Raw genomic sequence first — 17,507 nt, 5'->3', positions numbered from 1 at the left:
TTCTCTTCTCTCTACCACCTGCATGTGTTTTGTTGCAACGTCTGATCACCCTGTGACACATGAGGAAGTTGGTCATCTTCAGCTGCTGCTGCTTTGTTGGCAGACACGAAGTGATCTAAGAGTCTCAGTTTCAGCTGAAGAGAATGATCACATCAGAGAAGATGATATCCCCACTACACATCAGCCTTTCTCGGCAATTATCTGGTTTCATAGAGGAAGTGTATGATTCCAGTACCTATATAATTCACATTTGTAACAAATATATTTGCTTACCGCCACACCACCCTGAATAAGCCCCACCTTGTCTTATCTCGGAAGCCAAGTAGGGTTGGGCCTGGTTAGTACTTAGATGGGAGTCTGCTTGGGATTACCAGGTGCTGTAAGCTTTTTGTCTTCTCTCGACCACCTGCATGTCTTTTGTTGCAACGTCTGATCACCCTGTGACACATGAGGAAGTTGGTCATCTTCAGCTCCTGCTGCTTTGTTGGCAGACATGAGGTAATCTGAGAGTCTCAGTTTCAGCTGGAGAGAATAATCACATCAGAGAAGAAGATGTGCCCACTACAAGTCAGCTTTTCTCTGCAATTATTTGGTTGCATAGAGGAACCGTATGATTCCAGTACCTATATAATGCACATTTGTCACAGACATTGTCGCTTACGGCCACACCACCCTGAATAAGCCCGACCTCGTCTGATCTCGGAAGCCAAGCAGGTTTAGGCCTGCTTAGTATTTGATGGGAGACTGCTTGGGAATACCAGGTGCTGTAAGCTTTTTCTCTTCTCTCTACCACCTGCATGTCTTTTGTTGCAACGTCTGATCACCCTGTGACACGTGAAGAAGCTGGTCATCTTCAGCTGCTGCTGCTTTGTTGATAGACACGAGGTGATCTGAGAGTCTCAGTTTCAGCTCCAGAGAATAATCACATCAAGGAGGAAGATGAACCCACTATAAGTCAGCCTTTTTCGGCAATTATCTGGTTATACAGAGGAAGTGTATGATTCCAGTACCTATATAATGCACATTTGTCACCGATATTGTTGCTTACGGCCACACCACCCTGAATAAGCCCAACCTCGTCTGATCTCGGAAGCCAAGCAGGGTTGGGCCTCCTTAGTACTTGGATGGGAGACTGCTTGGGAATACCAGGTGCTGTAAGCTTCTTCTCTTCTCTCTACCACCTGCATGTCTTTTGTTGCAACTTCTGATCACCCTGTGACACATGAGGAAGTTGGTCATCTTCAGCTGCTGCTGCTTTGTTGGCTGACACGAAGTGATCTGAGAGTCTCAGTTTCAGTTGCAGATAATGATCACATCAGAGAAGATGATTATCTGGTTCCATAGAGGAACCGTATGATTCCAGTACCTATATAATGCACATTTGTCAGAGACATTGTTGCTTACGGCCACACCACCCTGAATAAGCCCGACCTCGTCTGATCTCGGACGCCAAGCAGGGTTGTACCTGGTTAGTACTTGGATAGGAGACAGCTTGGGAATACCAGGTGCTGTAAGCTTTTTCTCTTCTCTCTACCACCTGCATGTCTTTTGTTGCAACGTCTGATCACCCTGTGACACGTGAAGAAGTTGGTCATCTTCAGCTGCTGCTGCTTTGTTGATAGACACGAGGTGATCTGAGAGTCTCAGTTTCAGTTGCAGAGAATGATCACATCAGAGAAGATGATTTGTCCGCTACACATCAGCCTTTCTCGGCAATTATCTGGTTGCATAGAGGAACCGTATGATTCCAGTACCTATATAATGCACATTTGTCAGAGACATTGTTGCTTACGGCCACACCACCCTGAATAAGCCCGACCTCGTCTGATCTCGGACGCCAAGCAGGGTTGTACCTGGTTAGTACTTGGATAGGAGACAGCTTGGGAATACCAGGTGCTGTAAAGCTTTTTCTCTTCTCTCTACCACCTGCATGTCTTTTGTTGCAACGTCTGATCACCCTGTGACACGTGAAGAAGTTGGTCATCTTCAGCTGCTGCTGCTTTGTTGATAGACACGAGGTGATCTGAGAGTCTCAGTTTCAGTTGCAGAGAATGATCACATCAGAGAAGATGATTTGTCCGCTACACATCAGCCTTTCTCGGCAATTATCTGGTTGCATAGAGGAACCGTATGATTCCAGTACCTATATAATGCACATTTGTCAGAGACATTGTTGCTTACGGCCACACCACCCTGAATAAGCCCGACCTCGTCTGATCTCGGACGCCAAGCAGGGTTGTACCTGGTTAGTACTTGGATTGGAGTCAGCTTGGGAATACCAGGTGCTGTAAGCTTTTTCTCTTCTCTCTACCACCTGCATGTCTTTTGTTGCAACGTCTGATCACCCTGTGACACGTGAAGAAGTTGGTCATCTTCAGCTGCTGCTGCTTTGTTGATAGACACGAGGTGATCTGAGAGTCTCAGTTTCAGCTCCAGAGAATAATCACATCAAGGAGGAAGATGAATCCACTACAAGTCAGCCTTTTTCGGCAATTATCTGGTTATACAGAGGAAGTGTATGATTCCAGTACCTATATAATGCACATTTGTCACCGATATTGTTGCTTACGGCCACACCACCCTGAATAAGCCCAACCTCGTCTGATCTCGGAAGCCAAGCAGGGTTGGGCCTGGTTAGTACTTGAATGGGAGACCGCTTGGGAATACCAGGTGCCTTAAGCTTTTTCTCTTCTCTCTACCACCTGCATGTCTTTTGTTGCAACGTCTGATCACCCTGTGACACATGAGGAAGTTGGCCATCTTCAGCTGCTGCTGCTTTGTTGGAAGACACGAAGTGATCTGAGAGTCTCAGTTTCAGCTAAAGAGAATAATCACTTCAGGGAAGAAGATGTGCCCACTACAGATCAGCCTTTCTCAGCAATTATCTGGTTACATAGAGGAACCGTATGATTCCTGTACTTATATAATGCACATTTGTCAGACACATTGTTGCTTACGGCCACACCACCCTGAACATGTCTGATCTCGGAAGCCAAGCAGGGTTGAACCTCCTTAGTACTTGGATGGGAGACTGCTTGGGAATACCAGGTGCTGTAAGCTTCTTCTCTTCTCTCTACCACCTGCATGTCTTTTGTTGCAACGTCTGATCACCCTGTGACACATGAGGAAGTTGGTCATCTTCAGCTGCTGCTGCTTTGTTGGCTGACACGAAGTGATCTGAGAGTCTCAGTTTAAGTTGCAGAGAATGATCACATCAGAGAAGATGATTTGCCCGCTACACATCAGCCTTTCTCGGCAATTATCTGGTTGCATAGAGGAACCGTATGATTCCAGTACCTATATAATGCACATTTGTCAGAGACATTGTTGCTTACGGCCACACCACCCTGAATAAGCCCGACCTCGTCTGATCTCGGAAGCCAAGCACGGTTGGGCCTGGTTAGTACTTGAATGGGAGACCGCTTGGGAATACCAGGTACCTTAAGCTTTTTCTCTTCTCTCTACCACCTGCATGTCTTTTGTTGCAACGTCTGATCACCCTGTGACACATGAGGAAGTTGGTCATCTTCAGCTTCTGCTGCTTTGTTGGCAGACACGAAGTGATCTGAGAGTCTCATGTTCAGCTGGAGAAAATTATCACGTCAGGGAAGAAGATGATTTGCCCGCTACACATCAGCCTTTCTCGGCAATTATCTGGTTGCATAGAGGAACCGTATGATTCCAGTACCTATATAATGCACATTTGTCAGAGACATTGTTGCTTACGGCCACACCACCCTGAATAAGCCCGACCTCGTCTGATCTCCGACGCCAAGCAGGGTTGTACCTGGTTAGTACTTGGATAGGAGACAGCTTGGGAATACCAGGTGCTGTAAGCTTTTTCTCTTCTCTCTACCACCTGCATGTCTTTTGTTGCAACGTCTGATCACCCTGTGACACGTGAAGAAGTTGGTCATCTTCAGCTGCTGCTGCTTTGTTGATAGACACGAGGTGATCTGAGAGTCTCAGTTTCAGTTGCAGAGAATGATCACATCAGAGAAGATGATTTGTCCGCTACACATCAGCCTTTCTCGGCAATTATCTGGTTGCATAGAGGAACCGTATGATTCCAGTACCTATATAATGCACATTTGTCAGAGACATTGTTGCTTACGGCCACACCACCCTGAATAAGCCCGACCTCGTCTGATCTCGGACGCCAAGCAGGGTTGTACCTGGTTAGTACTTGGATAGGAGTCAGCTTGGGAATACCAGGTGCTGTAAGCTTTTTCTCTTCTCTCTACCACCTGCATGTCTTTTGTTGCAACGTCTGATCACCCTGTGACACATGAGGAAGTTGGTCATCTTCAGCTTCTGCTGCTTTGTTGGCAGACACGAAGTGATCTGAGAGTCTCATGTTCAGCTGGAGAAAATTATCACGTCAGGGAAGAAGATGATTTGCCCGCTACACATCAGCCTTTCTCGGCAATTATCTGGTTGCATAGAGGAACCGTATGATTCCAGTACCTATATAATGCACATTTGTCAGAGACATTGTTGCTTACGGCCACACCACCCTGAATAAGCCCGACCTCGTCTGATCTCGGACGCCAAGCAGGGTTGTACCTGGTTAGTACTTGGATAGGAGACAGCTTGGGAATACCAGGTGCTGTAAGCTTTTTCTCTTCTCTCTACCACCTGCATGTCTTTTGTTGTAACGTCTGATCACCCTGTGACACGTGAAGAAGTTGGTCATCTTCAGCTGCTGCTGCTTTGTTGATAGACACGAGGTGATCTGAGAGTCTCAGTTTCAGTTGCAGAGAATGATCACATCAGAGAAGATGATTTGCCCGCTACACATCAGCCTTTCTCGGCAATTATCTGGTTGCATAGAGGAACCGTATGATTCCAGTACCTATATAATGCACATTTGTCAGAGACATTGTTGCTTACGGCCACACCACCCTGAATAAGCCCGACCTCGTCTGATCTCGGACGCCAAGCAGGGTTGTACCTGGTTAGTACTTGGATGGGAGACTGCTTGGGAATACCAGGTGCTGTAAGCTTTTTCTCTTCTCTCTACCACCTGCATGTCTTTTGTTGCAACGTCTGATCACCCTGTGACACGTGAAGAAGTTGGTCATCTTCAGCTGCTGCTGCTTTGTTGGCTGACACGAAGTGATCTGAGAGTCTCAGTTTCAGTTGCAGATAATGATCACATCAGAGAAGATGATTTGCCCGCTACACATCAGCCTTTCTCGGCAATTATCTGGTTGCATAGAGGAACCGTATGATTCCAGTACCTATATAATGCACATTTGTCAGAGACATTGTTGCTTACGGCCACACCACCCTGAATAAGCCCGACCTCGTCTGATCTCGGACGCCAAGCAGGGTTGTACCTGGTTAGTACTTGGATAGGAGTCAGCTTGGGAATACCAGGTGCTGTAAGCTTTTTCTCTTCTCTCTACCACCTGCATGTCTTTTGTTGCAACGTCTGATCACCCTGTGACACATGAGGAAGTTGGTCATCTTCAGCTTCTGCTGCTTTGTTGGCAGACACGAAGTGATCTGAGAGTCTCATGTTCAGCTGGAGAAAATTATCACGTCAGGGAAGAAGATGATTTGCCCGCTACACATCAGCCTTTCTCGGCAATTATCTGGTTGCATAGAGGAACCGTATGATTCCAGTACCTATATAATGCACATTTGTCAGAGACATTGTTGCTTACGGCCACACCACCCTGAATAAGCCCGACCTCGTCTGATCTCGGACGCCAAGCAGGGTTGTACCTGGTTAGTACTTGGATAGGAGACAGCTTGGGAATACCAGGTGCTGTAAGCTTTTTCTCTTCTCTCTACCACCTGCATGTCTTTTGTTGTAACGTCTGATCACCCTGTGACACGTGAAGAAGTTGGTCATCTTCAGCTGCTGCTGCTTTGTTGATAGACACGAGGTGATCTGAGAGTCTCAGTTTCAGTTGCAGAGAATGATCACATCAGAGAAGATGATTTGCCCGCTACACATCAGCCTTTCTCGGCAATTATCTGGTTGCATAGAGGAACCGTATGATTCCAGTACCTATATAATGCACATTTGTCAGAGACATTGTTGCTTACGGCCACACCACCCTGAATAAGCCCGACCTCGTCTGATCTCGGACGCCAAGCAGGGTTGTACCTGGTTAGTACTTGGATGGGAGACAGCTTGGGAATACCAGGTGCTGTAAGCTTTTTCTCTTCTCTCTACCACCTGCATGTCTTTTGTTGCAACGTCTGATCACCCTGTGACACGTGAAGAAGTTGGTCATCTTCAGCTGCTGCTGCTTTGTTGGCTGACACGAAGTGATCTGAGAGTCTCAGTTTCAGTTGCAGATAATGATCACATCAGAGAAGATGATTTCCCCGCTACACATCAGCCTTTCTCGGCAATTATCTGGTTGCATAGAGGAACCGTATGATTCCAGTACCTATATAATGCACATTTGTCAGAGACATTGTTGCTTACGGCCACACCACCCTGAATAAGCCCGACCTCGTCTGATCTCGGACGCCAAGCAGGGTTGTACCTGGTTAGTACTTGGATAGGAGTCAGCTTGGGAATACCAGGTGCTGTAAGCTTTTTCTCTTCTCTCTACCACCTGCATGTCTTTTGTTGCAACGTCTGATCACCCTGTGACACGTGAAGAAGTTGGTCATCTTCAGCTGCTGCTGCTTTGTTGATAGACACAAGGTGATCTGAGAGTCTCAGTTTCAGCTCCAGAGAATAATCACATCAAGGAGGAAGATGAATCCACTACAAGTCAGCCTTTTTCGGCAATTATCTGGTTATACAGAGGAAGTGTATGATTCCAGTACCTATATAATGCACATTTGTCACCGATATTGTTGCTTACGGCCACACCACCCTGAATAAGCCCGACCTCGTCTGATCTCGGAAGCCAAGCACGGTTGGGCCTGGTTAGTACTTGAATGGGAGACCGCTTGGGAATACCAGGTACCTTAAGCTTTTTCTCTTCTCTCTACCACCTGCATGTCTTTTGTTGCAACGTCTGATCACCCTGTGACACATGAGGAAGTTGGTCATCTTCAGCTTCTGCTGCTTTGTTGGCAGACACGAAGTGATCTGAGAGTCTCATGTTCAGCTGGAGAAAATTATCACGTCAGGGAAGAAGATGATTTGCCCGCTACACATCAGCCTTTCTCGGCAATTATCTGGTTGCATAGAGGAACCGTATGATTCCAGTACCTATATAATGCACATTTGTCAGAGACATTGTTGCTTACGGCCACACCACCCTGAATAAGCCCGACCTCGTCTGATCTCCGACGCCAAGCAGGGTTGTACCTGGTTAGTACTTGGATAGGAGACAGCTTGGGAATACCAGGTGCTGTAAGCTTTTTCTCTTCTCTCTACCACCTGCATGTCTTTTGTTGCAACGTCTGATCACCCTGTGACACGTGAAGAAGTTGGTCATCTTCAGCTGCTGCTGCTTTGTTGATAGACACGAGGTGATCTGAGAGTCTCAGTTTCAGTTGCAGAGAATGATCACATCAGAGAAGATGATTTGTCCGCTACACATCAGCCTTTCTCGGCAATTATCTGGTTGCATAGAGGAACCGTATGATTCCAGTACCTATATAATGCACATTTGTCAGAGACATTGTTGCTTACGGCCACACCACCCTGAATAAGCCCGACCTCGTCTGATCTCGGACGCCAAGCAGGGTTGTACCTGGTTAGTACTTGGATAGGAGTCAGCTTGGGAATACCAGGTGCTGTAAGCTTTTTCTCTTCTCTCTACCACCTGCATGTCTTTTGTTGCAACGTCTGATCACCCTGTGACACATGAGGAAGTTGGTCATCTTCAGCTTCTGCTGCTTTGTTGGCAGACACGAAGTGATCTGAGAGTCTCATGTTCAGCTGGAGAAAATTATCACGTCAGGGAAGAAGATGATTTGCCCGCTACACATCAGCCTTTCTCGGCAATTATCTGGTTGCATAGAGGAACCGTATGATTCCAGTACCTATATAATGCACATTTGTCAGAGACATTGTTGCTTACGGCCACACCACCCTGAATAAGCCCGACCTCGTCTGATCTCGGACGCCAAGCAGGGTTGTACCTGGTTAGTACTTGGATAGGAGACAGCTTGGGAATACCAGGTGCTGTAAGCTTTTTCTCTTCTCTCTACCACCTGCATGTCTTTTGTTGTAACGTCTGATCACCCTGTGACACGTGAAGAAGTTGGTCATCTTCAGCTGCTGCTGCTTTGTTGATAGACACGAGGTGATCTGAGAGTCTCAGTTTCAGTTGCAGAGAATGATCACATCAGAGAAGATGATTTGTCCGCTACACATCAGCCTTTCTCGGCAATTATCTGGTTGCATAGAGGAACCGTATGATTCCAGTACCTATATAATGCACATTTGTCAGAGACATTGTTGCTTACGGCCACACCACCCTGAATAAGCCCGACCTCGTCTGATCTCGGACGCCAAGCAGGGTTGTACCTGGTTAGTACTTGGATAGGAGTCAGCTTGGGAATACCAGGTGCTGTAAGCTTTTTCTCTTCTCTCTACCACCTGCATGTCTTTTGTTGCAACGTCTGATCACCCTGTGACACGTGAAGAAGTTGGTCATCTTCAGCTGCTGCTGCTTTGTTGATAGACACGAGGTGATCTGAGAGTCTCAGTTTCAGCTCCAGAGAATAATCACATCAAGGAGGAAGATGAACCCACTACAAGTCAGCCTTTTTCGGCAATTATCTGGTTATACAGAGGAAGTGTATGATTCCAGTACCTATATAATGCACATTTGTCACCGATATTGTTGCTTACGGCCACACCACCCTGAATAAGCCCGACCTCGTCTGATCTCGGAAGCCAAGCACGGTTGGGCCTGGTTAGTACTTGAATGGGAGACCGCTTGGGAATACCAGGTACCTTAAGCTTTTTCTCTTCTCTCTACCACCTGCATGTCTTTTGTTGCAACGTCTGATCACCCTGTGACACATGAGGAAGTTGGTCATCTTCAGCTTCTGCTGCTTTGTTGGCAGACACGAAGTGATCTGAGAGTCTCATGTTCAGCTGGAGAAAATTATCACGTCAGGGAAGAAGATGATTTGCCCGCTACACATCAGCCTTTCTCGGCAATTATCTGGTTGCATAGAGGAACCGTATGATTCCAGTACCTATATAATGCACATTTGTCACCGATGTTGTTGCTTATGGCCACACCACCCTGAATAAGCCCAACCTCGTCTGATCTCGGAAGCCAAGCAGGGTTGGGCCTGGTTAGTACTTGAATGGGAGACCGCTTGGGAATACCAGGTGCCTTAAGCTTTTTCTCTTCTCTCTACCACCTGCATGTCTTTTGTTGCAACGTCTGATCACCCTGTGACACATGAGGAAGTTGGCCATCTTCAGCTGCTGCTGCTTTGTTGGAAGACACGAAGTGATCTGAGAGTCTCAGTTTCAGCTAAAGAGAATAATCACTTCAGGGAAGAAGATGTGCCCACTACAGATCAGCCTTTCTCAGCAATTATCTGGTTACATAGAGGAACCGTATGATTCCTGTACTTATATAATGCACATTTGTCAGACACATTGTTGCTTACGGCCACACCACCCTGAACATGCCCGACCTCGTCTGATCTCGGAAGCCAAGCAGGGTTGAGCCTCCTTAGTACTTGGATGGGAGACAGCTTGGGAATACCAGGTGCTGTAAGCTTTTTCTCTTCTCTCTACCACCTGCATGTCTTTTGTTGCAACGTCTGATCACCCTGTGACACATGAGGAAGTTGGTCATCTTCAGCTGCTGCTGCTTTGTTGGCTGACACGAAGTGATCTGAGAGTCTCAGTTTCAGTTGCAGAGAATGATCACATCAGAGAAGATGATTTGCCCGCTACACATCAGCCTTTCTCGGCAATTATCTGGTTGCATAGAGGAACCGTAGTTGGCAGACACGAAGTGATCTGAGAGTCTCAGTTTCAGCTGCAGAGAATAATCACGTCAGGGAAGAAGATGTGCCCACTACACATCAGCCTTTCTCGGAAATGATCTGGTTGCATAGAGGAACCGTATGATTCCAGTACCTATATAATGCACATTTGTCAGAGACATTGTTGCTTACGGCCACACCACCCTGAACATGCCCGACCTCGTCTGATCTCGGAAGCCAAGGAGGGTTGGGCCTAGTTAGTACTTGGATGGAAGACCTCTTGGGAATACCAGGTGCTTTAAGCTTTTTCTCTTCTCTCTACCACCTGCATGTCTTTTGTTGCAACGTCTGATCACCCTATGACACATGAGGAAGTTGGTCATCTTCAGCAGCTGCTGCTGCTTTGTTGGCAGACACGAAGTGATCTGAGAGTCTCAGTTTCAGTTGCAGAGAATGATCACATCAGAGAAGATTATTTGCCCGCTACACATCAGCCTTTCTCGGCAATTATCTGGTTGCATAGAGGAACCGTATGATTCCAGTACCTATATAATGCACATTTGTCAGAGACATTGTTGCTTACGGCCACACCACCCTGAAGAAGCCTGACCTCGTCTGATCTCGGACGCCAAGCAGGGTTGTACCTGGTTAGTACTTGGATGGGAGACAGCTTGGGAGTACCAGGTGCTGTAAGCTTTTTCTCTTCTCTCTACCACCTGCATGTGTTTTGTTGCAACGTCTGATCACCCTGTGACACGTGAAGAAGTTGGTCATCTTCAGCTGCTGCTGCTTTGTTGATAGACACGAGGTGATCTGAGAGTCTCAGTTTCAGCTGAAGAGAATAATCACATCAAGGAGGAAGATGAGCCCACTACAAGTCAGCCTTTTTCGGCAATTATCTGGTTACACAGAGGAAGTGTATGATTCCAGTACCTATATAATGCACATTTGTCACCGATATTGTTGCTTACGGCCACACCACCCTGAATAAGCCCGACCTCGTCTGATCTCGGAAGCCAAGCAGGGTTGGGCCTGGTTAGTACTTTAATGGGAGACTGCTTGGGAATACCAGGTGCTGTAAGCGTTTTCTCTTCTCTCTACAACCTGCATGTCTTTTGTTGCAACGTCTGATCACCCTGTGACACATGAGGAAGTTGGTCATCTTCAGCTGTTGCTGCTTTGTTGGAAGACACGAAGTGATCTGAGAGTCTCAGTTTCAGCTGAAGAGAATAATCACGTCAGGGAAGAAGATGTGCCCACTACACATCAGCCTTTCTCAGCAATTATCTGGTTACATAGAGGAACCGTATGATTCCTGTACTTATATAATGCACATTTGTCACAGACATTGTTGCTTACGGCCACACCACCCTGAATATGCCTGACCTCGTCTGATCTCGGAAGCCAAGCAGAGTTGGGCCTGGTTAGCACTTGGGTGGGAGACCGCTTGAAAATACCAGGTGCTGTAAGCTTTTTCTCTTCTCTCTACCACCTGCATGTCTTTTTTTGCAACGTCTGATCACCCTGTGACACATGAGGAAGTTGGTCATCTTCAGCTGCTGCTGCTTTGTTGGCAGACACAGAGTGATCTGAGAGTCTCATGTTCAGCTGGAGAAAATTATCACGTCAGGGAAGAAGATGATTTGCCCGCTACACATCAGCCTTTCTCGGCAATTATCTGGTTGCATAGAGGAACCGTATGATTCCAGTACCTATATAATGCACATTTGTCAGAGACATTGTTGCTTACGGCCACACCACCCTGAATAAGCCCGACCTCGTCTGATCTCGGACGCCAAGCAGGGTTGTACCTGGTTAGTACTTGGATAGGAGACAGCTTGGGAATACCAGGTGCTGTAAGCTTTTTCTCTTCTCTCTACCACCTGCATGTCTTTTGTTGTAACGTCTGATCACCCTGTGACACGTGAAGAAGTTGGTCATCTTCAGCTGCTGCTGCTTTGTTGATAGACACGAGGTGATCTGAGAGTCTCAGTTTCAGTTGCAGAGAATGATCACATCAGAGAAGATGATTTGTCCGCTACACATCAGCCTTTCTCGGCAATTATCTGGTTGCATAGAGGAACCGTATGATTCCAGTACCTATATAATGCACATTTGTCAGAGACATTGTTGCTTACGGCCACACCACCCTGAATAAGCCCGACCTCGTCTGATCTCGGACGCCAAGCAGGGTTGTACCTGGTTAGTACTTGGATAGGAGTCAGCTTGGGAATACCAGGTGCTGTAAGCTTTTTCTCTTCTCTCTACCACCTGCATGTCTTTTGTTGCAACGTCTGATCACCCTGTGACACGTGAAGAAGTTGGTCATCTTCAGCTGCTGCTGCTTTGTTGATAGACACAAGGTGATCTGAGAGTCTCAGTTTCAGCTCCAGAGAATAATCACATCAAGGAGGAAGATGAATCCACTACAAGTCAGCCTTTTTCGGCAATTATCTGGTTATACAGAGGAAGTGTATGATTCCAGTACCTATATAATGCACATTTGTCACCGATATTGTTGCTTACGGCCACACCACCCTGAATAAGCCCGACCTCGTCTGATCTCGGAAGCCAAGCACGGTTGGGCCTGGTTAGTACTTGAATGGGAGACCGCTTGGGAATACCAGGTACCTTAAGCTTTTTCTCTTCTCTCTACCACCTGCATGTCTTTTGTTGCAACGTCTGATCACCCTGTGACACATGAGGAAGTTGGTCATCTTCAGCTTCTGCTGCTTTGTTGGCAGACACGAAGTGATCTGAGAGTCTCATGTTCAGCTGGAGAAAATTATCACGTCAGGGAAGAAGATGATTTGCCCGCTACACATCAGCCTTTCTCGGCAATTATCTGGTTGCATAGAGGAACCGTATGATTCCAGTACCTATATAATGCACATTTGTCAGAGACATTGTTGCTTACGGCCACACCACCCTGAATAAGCCCGACCTCGTCTGATCTCCGACGCCAAGCAGGGTTGTACCTGGTTAGTACTTGGATAGGAGACAGCTTGGGAATACCAGGTGCTGTAAGCTTTTTCTCTTCTCTCTACCACCTGCATGTCTTTTGTTGCAACGTCTGATCACCCTGTGACACGTGAAGAAGTTGGTCATCTTCAGCTGCTGCTGCTTTGTTGATAGACACGAGGTGATCTGAGAGTCTCAGTTTCAGTTGCAGAGAATGATCACATCAGAGAAGATGATTTGTCCGCTACACATCAGCCTTTCTCGGCAATTATCTGGTTGCATAGAGGAACCGTATGATTCCAGTACCTATATAATGCACATTTGTCAGAGACATTGTTGCTTACGGCCACACCACCCTGAATAAGCCCGACCTCGTCTGATCTCGGACGCCAAGCAGGGTTGTACCTGGTTAGTACTTGGATAGGAGTCAGCTTGGGAATACCAGGTGCTGTAAGCTTTTTCTCTTCTCTCTACCACCTGCATGTCTTTTGTTGCAACGTCTGATCACCCTGTGACACATGAGGAAGTTGGTCATCTTCAGCTTCTGCTGCTTTGTTGGCAGACACGAAGTGATCTGAGAGTCTCATGTTCAGCTGGAGAAAATTATCACGTCAGGGAAGAAGATGATTTGCCCGCTACACATCAGCCTTTCTCGGCAATTATCTGGTTGCATAGAGGAACCGTATGATTCCAGTACCTATATAATGCACATTTGTCAGAGACATTGTTGCTTACGGCCACACCACCCTGAATAAGCCCGACCTCGTCTGATCTCGGACGCCAAGCAGGGTTGTACCTGGTTAGTACTTGGATAGGAGACAGCTTGGGAATACCAGGTGCTGTAAGCTTTTTCTCTTCTCTCTACCACCTGCATGTCTTTTGTTGTAACGTCTGATCACCCTGTGACACGTGAAGAAGTTGGTCATCTTCAGCTGCTGCTGCTTTGTTGATAGACACGAGGTGATCTGAGAGTCTCAGTTTCAGTTGCAGAGAATGATCACATCAGAGAAGATGATTTGTCCGCTACACATCAGCCTTTCTCGGCAATTATCTGGTTGCATAGAGGAACCGTATGATTCCAGTACCTATATAATGCACATTTGTCAGAGACATTGTTGCTTACGGCCACACCACCCTGAATAAGCCCGACCTCGTCTGATCTCGGACGCCAAGCAGGGTTGTACCTGGTTAGTACTTGGATAGGAGTCAGCTTGGGAATACCAGGTGCTGTAAGCTTTTTCTCTTCTCTCTACCACCTGCATGTCTTTTGTTGCAACGTCTGATCACCCTGTGACACGTGAAGAAGTTGGTCATCTTCAGCTGCTGCTGCTTTGTTGATAGACACGAGGTGATCTGAGAGTCTCAGTTTCAGCTCCAGAGAATAATCACATCAAGGAGGAAGATGAACCCACTACAAGTCAGCCTTTTTCGGCAATTATCTGGTTATACAGAGGAAGTGTATGATTCCAGTACCTATATAATGCACATTTGTCACCGATATTGTTGCTTACGGCCACACCACCCTGAATAAGCCCGACCTCGTCTGATCTCGGAAGCCAAGCACGGTTGGGCCTGGTTAGTACTTGAATGGGAGACCGCTTGGGAATACCAGGTACCTTAAGCTTTTTCTCTTCTCTCTACCACCTGCATGTCTTTTGTTGCAACGTCTGATCACCCTGTGACACATGAGGAAGTTGGTCATCTTCAGCTTCTGCTGCTTTGTTGGCAGACACGAAGTGATCTGAGAGTCTCATGTTCAGCTGGAGAAAATTATCACGTCAGGGAAGAAGATGATTTGCCCGCTACACATCAGCCTTTCTCGGCAATTATCTGGTTGCATAGAGGAACCGTATGATTCCAGTACCTATATAATGCACATTTGTCACCGATGTTGTTGCTTATGGCCACACCACCCTGAATAAGCCCAACCTCGTCTGATCTCGGAAGCCAAGCAGGGTTGGGCCTGGTTAGTACTTGAATGGGAGACCGCTTGGGAATACCAGGTGCCTTAAGCTTTTTCTCTTCTCTCTACCACCTGCATGTCTTTTGTTGCAACGTCTGATCACCCTGTGACACATGAGGAAGTTGGCCATCTTCAGCTGCTGCTGCTTTGTTGGAAGACACGAAGTGATCTGAGAGTCTCAGTTTCAGCTAAAGAGAATAATCACTTCAGGGAAGAAGATGTGCCCACTACAGATCAGCCTTTCTCAGCAATTATCTGGTTACATAGAGGAACCGTATGATTCCTGTACTTATATAATGCACATTTGTCAGACACATTGTTGCTTACGGCCACACCACCCTGAACATGCCCGACCTCGTCTGATCTCGGAAGCCAAGCAGGGTTGAGCCTCCTTAGTACTTGGATGGGAGACAGCTTGGGAATACCAGGTGCTGTAAGCTTTTTCTCTTCTCTCTACCACCTGCATGTCTTTTGTTGCAACGTCTGATCACCCTGTGACACATGAGGAAGTTGGTCATCTTCAGCTGCTGCTGCTTTGTTGGCTGACACGAAGTGATCTGAGAGTCTCAGTTTCAGTTGCAGAGAATGATCACATCAGAGAAGATGATTTGCCCGCTACACATCAGCCTTTCTCGGCAATTATCTGGTTGCATAGAGGAACCGTAGTTGGCAGACACGAAGTGATCTGAGAGTCTCAGTTTCAGCTGCAGAGAATAATCACGTCAGGGAAGAAGATGTGCCCACTACACATCAGCCTTTCTCAGCAATTATCTGGTTACATAGAGGAACCGTATGATTCCAGTACCTATATAATGCACATTTGTCAGAGACGTTGTTGCTTACGGCCACACCACCCTGAATAAGCCCGACCTCGTCTGATCTCGGACGCCAAGCAGGGTTGTACCTGGTTAGTACTTGGATGGGAGACAGCTTGGGAATACCAGGTGCTGTAAGCTTTTTCTCTTCTCTCTACCACCTGCATGTCTTTTGTTGCAACGTCTGATCACCCTGTGACACGTGAAGAAGTTGGTCATCTTCAGCTGCTGCTGCTTTGTTGATAGACACGAGGTGATCTGAGAGTCTCAGTTTCAGCTCCAGAGAATAATCACATCAAGGAGGAAGATGAACCCACTACAAGTCAGCCTTTTTCGGCAATTATCTGGTTATACAGAGGAAGTGTATGATTCCAGTACCTATATAATGCACATTTGTCACCGATATTGTTGCTTACGGCCACACCACCCTGAATAAGCCCGACCTCGTCTGATCTCGGAAGCCAAGCACGGTTGGGCCTGGTTAGTACTTGAATGGGAGACCGCTTGGGAATACCAGGTACCTTAAGCTTTTTCTCTTCTCTCTACCACCTGCATGTCTTTTGTTGCAACGTCTGATCACCCTGTGACACATGAGGAAGTTGGTCATCTTCAGCTTCTGCTGCTTTGTTGGCAGACACGAAGTGATCTGAGAGTCTCATGTTCAGCTGGAGAAAATTATCACGTCAGGGAAGAAGATTATTTGCCCGCTACACATCAGCCTTTCTCGGCAATTATCTGGTTGCATAGAGGAACCGTATGATTCCAGTACCTATATAATGCACATTTGTCACCGATGTTGTTGCTTACGGCCACACCACCCTGAATAAGCCCAACCTCGTCTGATCTCGGAAGCCAAGCAGGGTTGGGCCTGGTTAGTACTTGAATGGGAGACCGCTTGGGAATACCAGGTGCCTTAAGCTTTTTCTCTTCTCTCTACCACCTGCATGTCTTTTGTTGCAACGTCTGATCACCCTGTGACACATGAGGAAGTTGGCCATCTTCAGCTGCTGCTGCTTTGTTGGAAGACACGAAGTGATCTGAGAGTCTCAGTTTCAGCTAAAGAGAATAATCACTTCAGGGAAGAAGATGTGCCCACTACAGATCAGCCTTTCTCAGCAATTATCTGGTTACATAGAGGAACCGTATGATTCCTGTACTTATATAATGCACATTTGTCAGACACATTGTTGCTTACGGCCACACCACCCTGAACATGCCCGACCTTGTCTGATCTCGGAAGCCAAGCAGGGTTGAGCCTCCTTAGTACTTGGATGGGAGACAGCTTGGGAATACCAGGTGCTGTAAGCTTTTTCTCTTCTCTCTACCACCTGCATGTCTTTTGTTGCAACGTCTGATCACCCTGTGACACATGAGGAAGTTGGTCATCTTCAGCTGCTGCTGCTTTGTTGGCTGACACGAAGTGATCTGAGAGTCTCAGTTTCAGTTGCAGAGAATGATCACATCAGAGAAGATGATTTGCCCGCTACACATCAGCCTTTCTCGGCAATTATCTGGTTGCATAGAGGAACCGTAGTTGGCAGACACGAAGTGATCTGAGAGTCTCAGTTTCAGCTGCAGAGAATAATCACGTCAGGGAAGAAGATGTGCCCACTACACATCAGCCTTTCTCGGAAATGATCTGGTTGCATAGAGGAACCGTATGATTCCAGTACCTATATAATGCACATTTGTCAGAGACATTGTTGCTTACGGCCACACCACCCTGAACATGCCCGACCTCGTCTGATCTCGGAAGCCAAGGAGGGTTGGGCCTAGTTAGTACTTGGATGGAAGACCTCTTGGGAATACCAGGTGCTTTAAGCTTTTTCTCTTCTCTCTACCACCTGCATGTGTTTTGTTGCAACGTCTGATCACCCTGTGAC

The 17,507-nt window shown here is 46.9% G+C and overlaps 42 pseudogenes; all 42 read left to right on the top strand.

Moving 5' to 3' along the window:
* Positions 1-655: 655 nt before the first annotated feature.
* Positions 656-773, top strand: LOC140296155 (5S ribosomal RNA; annotated as a pseudogene).
* Positions 774-1,042: 269 nt separating this feature from the next.
* On the top strand, positions 1,043-1,161 carry LOC140291660 (5S ribosomal RNA; annotated as a pseudogene).
* A 237-nt stretch (positions 1,162-1,398) lies between these two features.
* Positions 1,399-1,517, top strand: LOC140289901 (5S ribosomal RNA; annotated as a pseudogene).
* A 269-nt stretch (positions 1,518-1,786) lies between these two features.
* Positions 1,787-1,905, top strand: LOC140295732 (5S ribosomal RNA; annotated as a pseudogene).
* Positions 1,906-2,175: 270 nt separating this feature from the next.
* On the top strand, positions 2,176-2,294 carry LOC140288376 (5S ribosomal RNA; annotated as a pseudogene).
* Positions 2,295-2,563: 269 nt separating this feature from the next.
* LOC140311841 (5S ribosomal RNA) lies at positions 2,564-2,682 on the top strand (annotated as a pseudogene).
* A 647-nt stretch (positions 2,683-3,329) lies between these two features.
* LOC140320037 (5S ribosomal RNA) lies at positions 3,330-3,448 on the top strand (annotated as a pseudogene).
* A 272-nt stretch (positions 3,449-3,720) lies between these two features.
* On the top strand, positions 3,721-3,839 carry LOC140294736 (5S ribosomal RNA; annotated as a pseudogene).
* Positions 3,840-4,108: 269 nt separating this feature from the next.
* On the top strand, positions 4,109-4,227 carry LOC140292111 (5S ribosomal RNA; annotated as a pseudogene).
* Positions 4,228-4,499: 272 nt separating this feature from the next.
* On the top strand, positions 4,500-4,618 carry LOC140289900 (5S ribosomal RNA; annotated as a pseudogene).
* A 269-nt stretch (positions 4,619-4,887) lies between these two features.
* On the top strand, positions 4,888-5,006 carry LOC140272959 (5S ribosomal RNA; annotated as a pseudogene).
* Positions 5,007-5,275: 269 nt separating this feature from the next.
* LOC140292110 (5S ribosomal RNA) lies at positions 5,276-5,394 on the top strand (annotated as a pseudogene).
* A 272-nt stretch (positions 5,395-5,666) lies between these two features.
* On the top strand, positions 5,667-5,785 carry LOC140289899 (5S ribosomal RNA; annotated as a pseudogene).
* Positions 5,786-6,054: 269 nt separating this feature from the next.
* Positions 6,055-6,173, top strand: LOC140290346 (5S ribosomal RNA; annotated as a pseudogene).
* A 269-nt stretch (positions 6,174-6,442) lies between these two features.
* On the top strand, positions 6,443-6,561 carry LOC140292109 (5S ribosomal RNA; annotated as a pseudogene).
* Positions 6,562-6,830: 269 nt separating this feature from the next.
* On the top strand, positions 6,831-6,949 carry LOC140320030 (5S ribosomal RNA; annotated as a pseudogene).
* A 272-nt stretch (positions 6,950-7,221) lies between these two features.
* On the top strand, positions 7,222-7,340 carry LOC140294735 (5S ribosomal RNA; annotated as a pseudogene).
* Positions 7,341-7,609: 269 nt separating this feature from the next.
* Positions 7,610-7,728, top strand: LOC140292107 (5S ribosomal RNA; annotated as a pseudogene).
* Positions 7,729-8,000: 272 nt separating this feature from the next.
* On the top strand, positions 8,001-8,119 carry LOC140289898 (5S ribosomal RNA; annotated as a pseudogene).
* Positions 8,120-8,388: 269 nt separating this feature from the next.
* On the top strand, positions 8,389-8,507 carry LOC140292105 (5S ribosomal RNA; annotated as a pseudogene).
* A 269-nt stretch (positions 8,508-8,776) lies between these two features.
* Positions 8,777-8,895, top strand: LOC140320026 (5S ribosomal RNA; annotated as a pseudogene).
* Positions 8,896-9,167: 272 nt separating this feature from the next.
* LOC140305652 (5S ribosomal RNA) lies at positions 9,168-9,286 on the top strand (annotated as a pseudogene).
* A 269-nt stretch (positions 9,287-9,555) lies between these two features.
* LOC140292922 (5S ribosomal RNA) lies at positions 9,556-9,674 on the top strand (annotated as a pseudogene).
* Positions 9,675-10,071: 397 nt separating this feature from the next.
* On the top strand, positions 10,072-10,190 carry LOC140282062 (5S ribosomal RNA; annotated as a pseudogene).
* Positions 10,191-10,462: 272 nt separating this feature from the next.
* LOC140295014 (5S ribosomal RNA) lies at positions 10,463-10,581 on the top strand (annotated as a pseudogene).
* A 269-nt stretch (positions 10,582-10,850) lies between these two features.
* Positions 10,851-10,969, top strand: LOC140299150 (5S ribosomal RNA; annotated as a pseudogene).
* Positions 10,970-11,238: 269 nt separating this feature from the next.
* LOC140285679 (5S ribosomal RNA) lies at positions 11,239-11,357 on the top strand (annotated as a pseudogene).
* Positions 11,358-11,629: 272 nt separating this feature from the next.
* LOC140289896 (5S ribosomal RNA) lies at positions 11,630-11,748 on the top strand (annotated as a pseudogene).
* Positions 11,749-12,017: 269 nt separating this feature from the next.
* On the top strand, positions 12,018-12,136 carry LOC140292104 (5S ribosomal RNA; annotated as a pseudogene).
* Positions 12,137-12,405: 269 nt separating this feature from the next.
* On the top strand, positions 12,406-12,524 carry LOC140320020 (5S ribosomal RNA; annotated as a pseudogene).
* Positions 12,525-12,796: 272 nt separating this feature from the next.
* On the top strand, positions 12,797-12,915 carry LOC140294734 (5S ribosomal RNA; annotated as a pseudogene).
* A 269-nt stretch (positions 12,916-13,184) lies between these two features.
* LOC140292103 (5S ribosomal RNA) lies at positions 13,185-13,303 on the top strand (annotated as a pseudogene).
* A 272-nt stretch (positions 13,304-13,575) lies between these two features.
* On the top strand, positions 13,576-13,694 carry LOC140289895 (5S ribosomal RNA; annotated as a pseudogene).
* Positions 13,695-13,963: 269 nt separating this feature from the next.
* Positions 13,964-14,082, top strand: LOC140292102 (5S ribosomal RNA; annotated as a pseudogene).
* A 269-nt stretch (positions 14,083-14,351) lies between these two features.
* Positions 14,352-14,470, top strand: LOC140320013 (5S ribosomal RNA; annotated as a pseudogene).
* A 272-nt stretch (positions 14,471-14,742) lies between these two features.
* On the top strand, positions 14,743-14,861 carry LOC140305645 (5S ribosomal RNA; annotated as a pseudogene).
* A 269-nt stretch (positions 14,862-15,130) lies between these two features.
* LOC140292920 (5S ribosomal RNA) lies at positions 15,131-15,249 on the top strand (annotated as a pseudogene).
* A 397-nt stretch (positions 15,250-15,646) lies between these two features.
* On the top strand, positions 15,647-15,765 carry LOC140290345 (5S ribosomal RNA; annotated as a pseudogene).
* A 269-nt stretch (positions 15,766-16,034) lies between these two features.
* LOC140320006 (5S ribosomal RNA) lies at positions 16,035-16,153 on the top strand (annotated as a pseudogene).
* Positions 16,154-16,425: 272 nt separating this feature from the next.
* On the top strand, positions 16,426-16,544 carry LOC140311840 (5S ribosomal RNA; annotated as a pseudogene).
* A 269-nt stretch (positions 16,545-16,813) lies between these two features.
* LOC140295959 (5S ribosomal RNA) lies at positions 16,814-16,932 on the top strand (annotated as a pseudogene).
* Positions 16,933-17,329: 397 nt separating this feature from the next.
* LOC140282055 (5S ribosomal RNA) lies at positions 17,330-17,448 on the top strand (annotated as a pseudogene).
* The last annotated feature ends 59 nt before the right edge of the window (positions 17,449-17,507 follow it).

The sequence above is a fragment of the Leuresthes tenuis genome, unplaced genomic scaffold (genome assembly GCF_036924035.1).
Source record: "Leuresthes tenuis unplaced genomic scaffold, fLeuTen1.0.hap1 SCAF_1, whole genome shotgun sequence".
Classification (NCBI taxonomy): Eukaryota; Metazoa; Chordata; class Actinopteri; order Atheriniformes; family Atherinopsidae; genus Leuresthes; species Leuresthes tenuis.
Note: the sequence above shows the minus strand (reverse complement) of the source record. Positions and strands in the feature narration are given on the sequence as shown.